The following is a 13,655-nucleotide window of genomic DNA, read 5'->3' as shown; positions in this document are numbered from 1 at the left end:
GACAAATGGAAACTCTTACGTGAAAATCCATCCCACAGTCACAGTGTGGCTCAGCGATACTCGGGGGTCTGGTAAAGGCTATGTGATCGCTGTCTCCTCTGTTTCTTGGAAATCATCAGCTCTCTCATGAGAACGGGGCCCTCTGCAGCCAGCCATGCTGTCTCTGTATACTGTCACTGCTGCGTTGCATAACCACTCTGTTTGTGAGCTTTATATAAGAGGAACAAGCTCGCTGTGAATAACTGTCATGTTCACAGAGGCAGGGATGGAAATGGAACATGTAGTGATATAAGTTCTTTGACAAAACTCATTATTAAATATGTTGTTTGCTGTGGTTCGACCTTTATATTCAGCCACACTGAAGAGTGTGAGGTGATCTACTGATGGGTTAAAGGGACACCTCAAATCAAAAATGCATATTGTTCCTCTTACCTGTAGTGCTGTTTATCAGTCTAGATTGTTTTGGTGTGAGTTGCAGTGTTGGAGATATCAGCTGTAGAGATGTCTGACTTCTCTCCAATATAATGGAACTAGATGGCACTCAACTTGTGGTGCTCAAAGCCCCAAAAATAAAAATACAGCGATGTGTCTTTCCAGGAATCATGACCCGATTACTCAAGATAAACCACAGACCTTGTTAGGAGCAGTTTCATGTAGGCAGGGCTGCTGCTGGCCATTTGGGTGCCCCAAGCAGGGGTGTAGATATAGACAGGGTGCACTGGGGCCCCTGGGGTGGGGGTGGGGCCCTTGCAAATGATTCAGACTGCCACCTTGGAGATACACTTGTGTTCAAAGTAGAACTCACACTGAATTAAAATGGTGCCATTTATTATAGGCTACATGCCCTCAAATATGCAAACCCATCTCCATCATGATTTTGTCTTTTCTATAGTAGCAATCTATAAAAAACTATATGCTTATTCTACATGAACAAGAAAAACTATATATATACAGCTATGCAATGATGATTGTTGGGTAACATGTATGCGGATGTTGCCTCATGTCAAGTCTCGAAATGATCATGTTACAGGACGATACGATACTGTAGCTAGTTTACGCACACAATCTGTCAAGACTGACAAGCTGACAGGTAACAGGAAAGCGGCAGTAAGAAAGGACAAGAGAGAAAGGAAAAGGAGGACAAAGTAGTAGGGAGCATGCAGCGGGAAAAGCATTCACAGGGACACGTGGTAACTACCTTATGCCACTGGCCCTGAGCATGAAAAATTGGGGGCTCCCAAGTATTTGTGTTTTTTTTCCAAAGCTGGGAGTGCAATCCTCTGAAATAAACTAAGCCAAAAAATGTTTTTCATTATCAATATCACAGCACCTCACAACAAGAGAATCCCTGGTTTGAACCTTGGGATGAGGGAGCCCTTCTGTGCAGAGTCTGCATGTTCTCCCTGTGTCAATGTGTAGGTTTTCTCCAGGTACTCCAGCTTCCTCCCACAGTCCAAAGACATGCAGGTTAACTGGTCACTCTAAATTGCCCGTAGGTGTGAATGTGAGTGTGAATGGTTGTCTGTGTCAGCCCTGTGATAGTCTGGTGACCTGTGAAAACCAGAACTATACACTAACAGTATATATTACACTATAGAGCAGTCATGTCTAAAATCTGGCCCACGTACCAATTTTAAAAATATACTATATGTGGCACATTTTGTTGCTTCACCTCAAAATGGCAGGACTCACATAGTTTGTAGACACACATCAAGAAGGAATAAAACAGCTTGAACCAATGTGTTTCCATACACAGACGGTAAACAAGCAAACAAAATGGTGACTTAACAGCAGATATTTCCTGCGAAGTAGCAGCCAAGGCCATGGCAAAGAAGCGTAACATCAACAGAGAAGACCGCTGATTTTAGGAGAGGAGGAACGTTGAATACATTTTTACTGGAAGATGAAACAGCTGCGTTTGTTTGTTTGTTTGTGATTCTTCCTTTTAATAATATATTTGATGCAAGGAAGCAACTACCCACCATTCAAAAAAAGTTTGGACACCCCTGCTATAGAGCAAACACACAAACACACACAGAGTCATATGTGTACAATCTTCATCAATAAACCTAAAAGAAGAATGATACTTTCATTACCAATGTTACAAATATTGTTAAAATAAATACAAATAAATAAGAAAACAGAACTCAGAACATTACTCACATTACAGAAGACGTCGCAAAACTTTACAAACTCTGCATATATGTTCCAACACAGAAGAAAATATTGGACAAATTATGTGCAGAACTGAAATAGTGTAAAGACAACATGGCTGTCAACTCTGTTTTCCAGTTATACCTAATTTATGTAATTGCAAGACTGTTTAGGGACCACAGTATGCAGATATCATTTTCAAAAAAAAGCAGTGTTTCTTTTTCCCTTGCCAAAATTTAGTGTAACTTTGGAGAGTTATGTTATGTGGCCCCTTTTCTGACATGATAAGTTAACATGGCTGGAACCAGTGGAGGCCTAAGGTCCTTTAAGCCCTGTTTCCACTGAGCAATACGGTACGGTATAGTTCTGTGCGCTTTTTTTCCATTTTCACTGTGAAAAGTTGTGGATGGTACCAATGGAGCTGTTTCTTACTGTCCCCATTTTTGGGGGTACCTAGCACACAGATCTGGTACTAAAAGGTGGAGCTGTGAACACTTCAGTCTGTTGATTGGTCAGTAGAGGACGTCACTGCGCTCAGGGCAGTTGTGACAGGTTTTGAGGCTCATGAAACTACTGTTCACACCATGGAGATTTTCACTAGTAGACTGTAACTATAAAATGAAAGGATGTTTTGCTGCCTCTTGCAGCAGCTGGAGTCTGAGAAATAAATAACTTAATTCACTGTGCCGACTGCCGGCGACTTTTAAGGTGGAATGTTAACTTGTAATGTTACTCAATGCATGAGTTGACAAGATGAATCCATCAGCACACCTTAAATATTCCACATGACAACTTTGACTATTACTTTAGTTTTTATATGACATACACTTTTAGTAATGAGTGGACCTTTAAGCGTTTATATATTAATTACGACCAGGTTATGTGAACTACATATATTCTAATCCTCACTCGGAGAAAAAAAAAGCAGCGCAGAGCGTAGTTCCTGTGGGCTCCGGCAACACTAAACCCCCGAGCTTGCCTGAGAAGGACTAAATGCACAAACCAGCTATTTTTAAATATCCCATGGAGAGAGACTCTCACTGCAGCCTGTTATATCTTGTTCTGATAATGTCAGCGTGCAGCCTCGTTCTGTGGACGATAAACGAGGTGCAGACTGATAAAGGAGGAAATACAGTGAGTGCTGGACGGAACAGTGAGTGACAACAACCCAGCCCACATTAAGAGTACTGTTTGTGGTGGAAATGCTAAACAGACCAAGGGACTAGGTACCATGTCTGAAGGGTTACTTTTGGTTCCGAAGGTACCGTACTGAAAGTGTTTGGTGGAAACAGGGCTTAAGTTTAATATGATACCTTTGGCTTCACTGTAGCTTTAAAACTGAGCCTGATGCAGCAGGTTTTTTTATTTGCTAAAAATGAGTCCGTCCCATTTCTCACCTTCAGCTCTGCTGTCATACCTGCTGCTTCTTCACACTGACATGTGTTTTAATGATAAAAATACATCATGTAAATACATGTAACTGGTATTATCAGTGATATAAGTCAGTAAGTAAACTGTTGTGCCAATTTAAAAGTCAACCACAGACTGTGACCTGTTGATGGGTGTAGTTCAGGAAAAAGGTTCCTACATGAAACTGCTCACAACAAGGTCTGTGGATTATCTTGAATACTGAGTGCCATCTAGTTCCATTATACTGGAGAGAAGGCAGACATCTCTAAGGCTGATATATCCAACACTCTGCAACTCACACCAAAACTAGACTGATAAACAGCACTACAGGGAAGAGGAAAAATATGTATTTTTGATTTTGGGGTGAACATGTGCAAACAACATGCAGATGCATTTATGTACAATGGATTGTGGTGACCTGTTGTACATGAATGCATCTGCACGTTGTTTGCACATGTTAGATGCTGCATATCAAAGTGAAGTGAGATTTATTACAAACTGTAAAGTCCGCACTCATCATTGTACGGTTTATGCCAGGCCCGGTTGGCCATCTTTGACCTCTCGTAGTCTCAGTTACTGGTATTTGTTTATTTATAAAGCCATACTGGGTAAACTCTCTTCATACATCTGTACTCTGATTGAACAGAGATCTGACTGCAGCTACAGTCTGAGATCTAAAGACTTAGTTTTGTTGTCTGTTCCTGTTCCTGCTCGGACTGAGCTGGGAGAAAAAGCTTTAATGTGCTCTGCTCCTCTCACCTGGAATAACCTTCAGAAAGAGTTGAAACTACGTGTTGGTCTCTCTGTTTGATTTTAAAGCTCTCATAAGTACAAGGATGAATGAATCTGTTGGTTCTTGTCATTGTGCGTAGGTGTCCTAATATTTCTACATGTTACTGTGTGTCTTTTGTTTTTTATTGTGTTGTTGTTTGGCTGCAACTTTTTCGTGTGCTGCTGGCTTGGCCTGGTCAACCTTGTAAAAGAGACTGTTGATCTCAACAGGACTTACCTGGTTAAATAAATAATGAATAAACAAAAATTCTATAGTCACTTAACTTAACTTAACACCTGCATCTTTCAAATATGTGCAAGGAACAGCGTTTCTGAAAAGATTATTCCACCTTTAATCTGATTCATATACATCCCATATCTGTGGGTGGAGATGAGCTGATAAAGCTGAATAAATCAAACCTTCATTCCTTCTCTTCTTTTTGTCGTTTTCCCCCCCCCTATTTCTGCAACAGCAGGCAGCTTCAGGAATGTGCTGGTTTGGCTCAAAATAAGGTTTACTCCCATAATCTTCTGATAAAGTAGCAGAGGGCAGGGTTTTATTTCTACAATATGTTTATGGTGCTCTGCGTGTGTGTGTGTGTGTGAGCATGTGAGAGAGAATTAAAGTTATTGTTACAGAGAAATTATTGATTACCTGCGAGTAATCCAATGGACCCCAAATTCACAGTCATTATTTCAGTTTATGTGTGTTAGGCCCCGCCCTTTGTCAGTCCCATGGGGCCAATAACACACCACTGACCCAAATCAACCACAGAAAAAAAACCTTCCATGAACTTTACCAACATAATTAACATAAAAACTTACCAACAGAGGCAGCTGTGAGGCAGAAAGGCCGGCAGTCCCCACGTCAGAGTCCTCCCTCCTCTGCTGCAGGCACAGACGCTTCTACGCACTTCCTCCCCAGACCAGGTACACCTCACTGGGCAGAGCAACAGGAGAGGGAAGAGGGACAACACCTGGAGAACCTACAGCCTTAACAATGTGATAGCATTTGAAATTCATGTACACTCTGTCACCTGTTTTACAGATGTTTGTCTTCTTTCCTTCAACACGGAGATCACAAACAGCATCATTCAAACACCAAATGTGTCATTTAAATTTGATTTAGTTTGGACCCCAAATTAAGGAGAATCAAATGATTCAAACTTCTGTTTACTTGATGTCCCCGCACTGCTGCATGACAGTGAATATTGTCCATGTTACTGACCATTCTCTCCTCAAATACCCTTTGATTGTGAGTTTGTTTTCCAGACCAGACAAGTGTAACTAACCCTCGATCATTACTGAACCACAGTCGTGCCATTGGGCTGTAAAACATTTTGGGACTTTTTCGTTGGGTTCTCTGCAGTCTACTCAGTGGTTAGTGTTCAGCTGATATTCCAATATTACTAACCTTGGACAAACCTTCTGCTTCTATTGTTCAGTTTGAAGAAGAGTTTTGCTAAAGTGACACGCTGCCTGTTAATCCCGGCTTGTTTTAGACATAATTATGCACTTGACAGTGAAACAGGACCCTGTTCGTATTCAAACCTGCACATATTTTGATGCCAAGCTTCCAGTTTCTTTTACCAGTGACTGCTGAGTTCTTCTTTCTAATTCAACTGTTGCTCAGAGAGATCTTTGTCTCTCAGTTGTCAGTCTGGTTGTGCAGCATTTTGTTCTCCATGTACAAAACAAAACTTCATACAACATAACATCTATTTGTTAAGAAGACTTTCTACAACCTAAAAGCATAAAAGATCATTCAAACATATAGTGTCACCTCTCGGACATCTGACTGGACCAAATCAAGCTTTTGTGACCGGAGATTACAAACTTTAAACCACAGTCTACGTTAAAAAGACAACTTGCACTTTGACCATGGTTCATAAAGGGGAAATTCCCTGTATGCAGGAGACAACAGTTCTGTCTCTGTATCAGGATTTTATTAATATGAACAGTGGTGATGCACATTAAGAGTTCCATTAAGATATTTAAGTTTATACTGAGGTTCACGAGATGTATTCATTAAAAGAAGCAATGTCTAAGATTTTTGGGGATTTAGTGCCATCTAGTGGTGAGGACTGCAGATTGCAGCCAGCTGAAACTTCTCCTGGTTAGAATTCCTTCAGTGTTCAGGAGGTTTTTACCAGGAGCCAAATTATCCGCAGAGGTCTCTTCCTCTCCAAAACTAAGAGACATGGTGATTTAAACCAGCAAAAACACTGAACAAAGCAGTTTCATGCGAAAACACAAAAACAAATGGCCCTCTGAGTCAGTACATTTACATGACATCACAGAAAATCAATTTATTGTGCTACTCTGACTAAAAACCAGACTTTAAAGAAACATGTAAACATGTTAGTCTGACTGAAATCGTACTTAAGTCGAACTAACGCACCCTGATAATGCGATTGGGAGTCGAATTCCTCCTGCATATATACAGTAAATCAGACGTAAACTGGCCGAGGTGCTCTGAGCATGCTCCACAATTTCCTCCCCGGGCTTTGACCTGGAAGTCAAAACCATTAAATGCGTAACAACAGGGCGAAATCTAAATCAAGAGCTGTGCACTTTTGGACGGACTATATGTACAGAGCTGTAAAGTTGTCCACCATGGTACCCGTTTGCTGCTAGCTAACCATAGCTAACTTGTTTGCCGATTGTTTGGTCTGTGACGTAATAGGTCCACAGGAAAAAGGGCCAATACTAACAAGCTGAAAGGCATACTTCGGTTGATAAATTGATTCCCCTCTTGTGCTTGAATACTGGGACAAGGACAGTAGTCCAATTAAATGGCCTAGTCGAGCTATAAGCGTAGCTCTACTTAACTGTGCATGTAAACGTACGGGTGATTCAGGTGATTACACACAAAAGAAAACATACTCATTATATCATATTCCTTTTCTATATTTAATATCCCTTTAAATCCTACACACTGGACCTTTAAACAAGTTGTACAAATTTAAGACATTTGACATGTTGTGGGGACAATAAACAAGAGAACTGAAAGAAAATATCAACTACAGTGAGCGGGGCTTTGCTGTTTTACAAAGGTCAACATAAAGTTCGGCCCCCCTTCACCACCCAAATAGTTTTCATATAGCCCCTTAATCGATTCATTGACAGAAAATTTATTGGCAACAATTTTGATTACTTGTCATTTTTTATGAGCAAATGTTAAAAGTTCTCTGGTTTCAGCTTATCAAAAGTAAATACCTGGTTGTTTCTTTTAGTCTTCTGTGATAGGAAACTGAATATCTTTGGGTTTCGGTCAAATAAAACATGCAGTTTGAAAACGTCGCTGTGGGCTTTGGGAAACTATGACGGGCATTTTCACTTCTTTCTGAGATTTTGTGGCATAAACAGTGAACCATAAAAATAATTGGCAGATTGACTGACACTGAAAATAATCATTATAATACTATGTGTTCGGAGTATGGCTGTCACACGTTTGACATCACTAACAAACACCTGCACACCTGATGTAAACTTCATGTTGATAGTCGTCACATTGCAGTTTTTGGCTCTGACCGCTCAGTGGACTCCGGCCCTGTAGATTTGTCGTCACATTGTTAGTCAAGCAGTAAAGAAGAGGTACAGTAACAGGCCTGAAGGAAAGAAATGCTCCAGAGTCCATGGTACGTCAGTCTGATGAATTCCTTCTGTTGGCTGCGTCTGCTCACCTTCTGCTGCTTCTCCTGCCACACCGAGTGTGTGTGTGTGTGTTGTCTCTGCATTTGTTCAACTGTGAGACATTTGTACATCTGTGAAAATGAGTGATGAGTCGCATTGTTGTGTCATTTATCAACCATTCCTTGAAGTGTGAAATCAGTGGTGCGTGACCAAAAACAGCTCATCAAATTAGACAAATATGTGGGAAGCATTTTCACACACACGTGCACGTTCGCACGCATATGGACCCCGGTGTCAACACACAATCTCGCACTGATAACAGAGACTTCAGCTCCCATACCTTTTTGTTCTGTGTCCTTAAAGGCAGTGAAGGTCTGAGTTTGAGTTTGGTTCAACATTTTTGCCTTGAAGTATTTCCATGGCTGAACTACACACAGGCAACAAACACTCACATATAATAAAAGCATGTTTTCTTTGCTCTTCCCAGATGTAAGTGGAAGCTTTGCCCAACTGAAAGCTCTCCTCCTTGTGCTATCAATCCAGAAACCATTTTCTAAAACGAAGGAGGAAGCCAGCAAATCTTGCACATCAAGAACCGTGCGTATGCTTTTGAATTATTTCATTCCTGTCAGATGGAGCGCATTCAGATGAGATAAAAAGAAAGGAGTGAAACTGTAATCTGGATAACAGATAAACTATATGTGTCTAAGGTTTATATTTATGTACCTACGCCTGCCATAAAAAAAAAAAAAATTACATATGCACCTTAAAGGAGACAGTGCTGCCTGTCAAATATTTGGAAGTAAATTCAAACATCATGTTCGTACAACTGCTGCTAATTGTTCTGAATTCAGTTTACTGGCAAAAATCTGTTGAACAGGCTGTGTAAATATGCAATATGGTGGATTGTTGGAGTAGAAAAACATGAAGGAATGTTTGGAAACAGAGAGCAGAGAGGCCAAATCAGGTCTGTTCAGCAGTGGTGCAGCCAAGAGGAGGCCTAAGGGGCCACGGCCTCCCTAACACAATCTGTGTGGGGCTTTTAATCTTGAGTAGACTTGTTCCAAGTAAGTGTTTTGTACCTTAAGTCCAGTTCAGACCCAAGATTCATGACAAGATGAAACCGTTTCAGAACACTGCAGAGAAAAGTTGCAGTGGTGTGAACTGGCCGGTCACGTAGTTTCCAACACACATGAGACCTGTGACTGCAAAATAAGAAACAGCAGTATATCAGTATGTGATTCTTCAACTCTCATATTGACATAGGTTTCAACTAGCCTAAATACATGTACTACAACATCCATCCATCTTCATCCACTTACTTTGGGCTGGGTTGCGGGGGCGGCAGACTAAGCAAGATACCGGTATTTCAGATGTCCCTTTCCACAGTAGCGTTTTCCAGCTCCTCCTGGGGGGTCGCGAGGTGTTCCCAGGCCAGATGGGATATACAATCCTTCCAGCCTGCTATGAGTCTACCCAGGGGCCTCCTACTAGTTGGATGTGCCTAGTAAACCTCTAACGGGAGGCGCCCCAGGAGGCACTCTAAACAGATGCCCCAACCACCTCAACTGGCTAAACTTTGTCTGAGCTCCTCACCCTATCTCTGTGGGACAATTCATGGTTTCCATGTCAGCGTAAATGCTGTCATCCACCCATGTCCATGACGGTCCGCATGAGCCCTATGACAACTGTGTGCAACCCATTTTTTGTGACCATGCGAATTGTTTGCATAGCAAGCGAAACAAATGTGCATACTTCAATCTCTTGTGACAAACTCCATTCAAGTCAGGCACTGCAGACATAGCAGCATCTTCTTAATATTACCTTTACCCAATGTTGCAATGTTGACAGTAGGAGGACGGTACGCTCCTTTCCCAGACCTCCCATTACAGCTGGGGGCTGATGCAGGCCCCCAGTTTTGGTATGCTACCTTTAGATCCGAAAGTAATCCTTCAGACATGGTACCTAGACCCTAGGTCCGTTTAGTGTTTCCACCATAAACAGTACACTTAAATGTGGGCGGGGTTGTTGTCACTCACTGCTCCATCTAGCACTCATTGTATTTCCTCATCATGGACCAGCCACAACTCAGCCCTGAGCAGAGTGACCGTCCTTTATTGACCAATCAACAGACTGCAGTGTTCACAGCTCCACCTTTTAGTACCAGATCTGTGTGCTAGGTACCCCAACAGAGGGGGGACCAAAAATGGGGACGGTACTGAACAGTTCCATTGGTACCATCCACAACTTTTCATAGTGGAAACAGCAACAAAAAAAAAATGTACCGAACTGAAATGAACTGAACCGGACTGCTCGGTGGAAACAGGGCTTATGCCCAAGCCTCAAGGCTGAGCCCTACGCTACGGAGGAAACTCATTTTGGGGTGCCATCCCACAATCTTCAGTGGCCCCCTCCAGCCACCCCTACAAAAAATATCTGGGGGTGCCACTGCTGTTCACACCCCAACCCTTGAGACCCTCAACCCAAACACTATCAGCCCTCCAGTCCTGCCATGTTCCAGCACTTTATGCTGGCGTCTAAAACTGTGGGGAGGAGAAAACAAACTGTGTGCACTGGTATGTGGTCTATTTGAGCATATGTGGTGTCCAAATGTACTGCACATGTTGTATTTGGAGAGACAGTGAGTGTGTGTGTGTGTGTGTGTGTGTGTGTGTGTGAGCGCGCGCGTGCGTGCGTGTGTATGGGCTGTGAAGGACATGCAGTCTTGGTGTTGTAACAAAGGAAAAGTCCTCGATGAAGCTCTCAGCCGAGCTAACATGATAAGTCTATTAAAAGTTTACAGTGGTTTTTATTGTTAAATGAGGCGCTTTCACTCATTAACCTTTTGGCATCAATCTGCTGCAGGTTTTCATCTCTGATTTCTGGCTCCTAATAGCAATAAAACTGACATTAACTCTCTATAATGGACTGCTGTAGCATTACGTTAGCTTTGGCAGAACTGTGGGGCGTTTTCCTCCATTAACTGTGCTGAAGTCTAGAAAGAAAGTCAAAGCTGCATGTAAGAAGGAAAAGGATGAATGACCGTAAAACTGAATCTGGTCACAGTAAAGAAGGGATAAACTAATAAAAAGATGAACTATCCATTTAAAGCAATAGTTTGACATTTGGGGAAAATGCTTAATTTCTTTCTACCCAAGAATTAGATCAGAAGACTGATAACAAACAAATCTGCCCCCCAGCACCTCTAAAGTTTCCAAATTAACGAATTACATCTAGTTATTTAATCCCCACAAACAATGAAATAAACAAATAAAAAGGGGTCGGCCCTATAATCCCTCATGTTCCCTCTACATTTTGCAAACCTATTCCAGTTTGTAATCCCACCCTCCCTTAACTTTTTCTCAGCAGCTGGGAAGCAAAACATGGGACCTTCTTGGGTAACGGTGAGCTGCAGTGTTTATTCACGGACAAACTGTAACCTACACCGCACAGATAGTTTAATTGGTCCTTCACTTTACGCCTTGAAAATCGCAGACAAGATGGAGCCGGTACAGACAGTCGCTTCAGTGTCAGTGAAAGTGTTCTAGTTATGTGAGCACAATGCTGACGTGATGTTTGCGGTCTAAACTCGGGGTGAGTCAAACTAAACAAGAGAATGAAAGAAAACTGAGAGTAAACAGAGAAAATAACTTCTGAACAAATCAGAAGGTCAGCCATAACGTGGTTGCCCATTTCATTACAGGGGCGAAAACATTACCTCATTAGCAATAAGATCATAAGGGCTGAGTTGAGGAAACATTGAGCTGAGGGGAAAAAATGGTTACGGGATCATTGGGCAGAGGGAACAATGGATGAAGAGAACATAGCAATGAGGGAACATTGGGCTGAGGGAACACAGGGTTGAAGAAACGTAGGGTTGAGGGAACACTGGGCTGGGGGAACATAAGGCTGAGAGAATGTAAGGTTGAGGGAACATTGTACTGAGGAAAAAAGGATTAAGGGAACATTGGGCCTAGGAAACATAGGATTGAGAGAACATTGTGCTGAGGGAACATTGGGTTAAAGGGTACGTAGGGCTGAGAGAACATTAGGTTAAGTAAACATTGTGCTGAGGAACAAAGGGTTAAGGGAACATGGTGTTGAGGGAACACTGGGCTCAGGGAACACAGGGTTGAGTGAGCATTGGGTTGAGGGAACAGAGTGTTGAGGGAACACAGAGCTGAGGGAACATAGGGCTGAAGGAACACTGGGCTGAGGGAACAAAGGGTTAAGGAAAGGTACTGAGGGAACATGATGCAAAAGGAACATAGGGCTGAGAAAACAGGGTTGAGGGAATATTCTGCTAAGGGAACATAGGGCTGAGGGAACAGTGGCTTGAGGGAACATAGAGTTGAAGGAATAATGTGCTGAGGGAACATAGGGCTAAGGGAACATTGTGCTAACAACACAAGGCTGAGGGAACACAGGGTTGAGTGAACATTGGGGTGAGGGAACACAGAGTTGAGGGAACACTGGTCTAAGGGAACATAGTGCCGAGAGAACATAAGGTTGAGAGAACATCGGGCTGAGGGAACAAAGTTCTGAGGGAACATAAGGTTTAGGGAACACTGTACTGAGGGAACAGAGGTTTGAGGGAACACAGAGCTGAGGGAACATAGAGCTGAGAGAAAATAAGGTTGTGGGAACATTGTACTGAGGGAACAGAGGGTTGGGAAAACACAGACAAACTTCTGTAGTAATGGGAATTGCCAGTACTAGAAGGTATTTTTTCTTACCATTGGAAAGACCTTAGCAAGCGGTTTCCCCATATAATTGGTAAAGGAAGCAGTGCCTGCAGCCTGTTAGCTTAGCATAGACAGCTACCGTGCCGGCCCAAATAATGGTCACATACGCCTTCATTTTTTTTTGCACAGATTAAATAGCGTTAAGATGGATTAAAAGGTACTGGTTTTGATTTTGTTACCTTTGGACAGTCGTCATGCTAAGCCAGGCTAACTGGCTGCTTGCATTGGTGCAGTTATCGTGCATACATTGCATGGTTTTAATCTTTTCAGGTAATTTCTTGCAGAAAGCACTTGCCCAAAGTTTTGAACTATTCCTTTAATGCCAGTTGACCTACTGAGTCTCTAAGGTGTCAGTGTAAACTCTGTCATATACAGATTACTGCTATTTCCTAACCTACCATAAATCAAGGCTGCCTGGGCCAATAAATTATTTTAATTTCAAACACGAGCTTTGTAGAGCAAAATAAGATATTCTAAATTGACCCTGAGCTAATTACACTTTGATTTATAGACTGTTCAGTATGTAGCTCACTACACATTAACTTTCTTTGCAACTTTCTATGCCTGTTTCTTTTTGTAGCTGAAGATGTGATCTTAGAAGACAATCGGTCTGATGCCAGTATCCACAAGCAGATGCATCAATCCTGTTGGGAGTAGGCAAGGAGGTAATTTAGGAAGGAATGCACTGAATGTGATTCCTTTCACTTAAGTCTGCTTACAGCACTGGGTTTAATTTAATTTCAAACCACACTGAATTGTTTGAAACCATAATGGATGAACAGAGGCAGAGGGGGTTTACTGCGAGGAGTGGAATGCAGGGAGGGAGACGAGGGTAGAGGACGGGGACGAGGTACAGAAACAAGGATAAACAGGCAGATGAAGAGGAGAGAGTGAAGGCGAAGGGGCGCGGATGAAGAGATGAGTTGAGGAAGGGTGGTG

The sequence above is a fragment of the Epinephelus moara genome, chromosome 21, assembly GCF_006386435.1.
Source record: "Epinephelus moara isolate mb chromosome 21, YSFRI_EMoa_1.0, whole genome shotgun sequence".
In the NCBI taxonomy this organism is placed as follows: domain Eukaryota; kingdom Metazoa; phylum Chordata; class Actinopteri; order Perciformes; family Serranidae; genus Epinephelus; species Epinephelus moara.
This window is presented reverse-complemented; position numbering follows the sequence as displayed.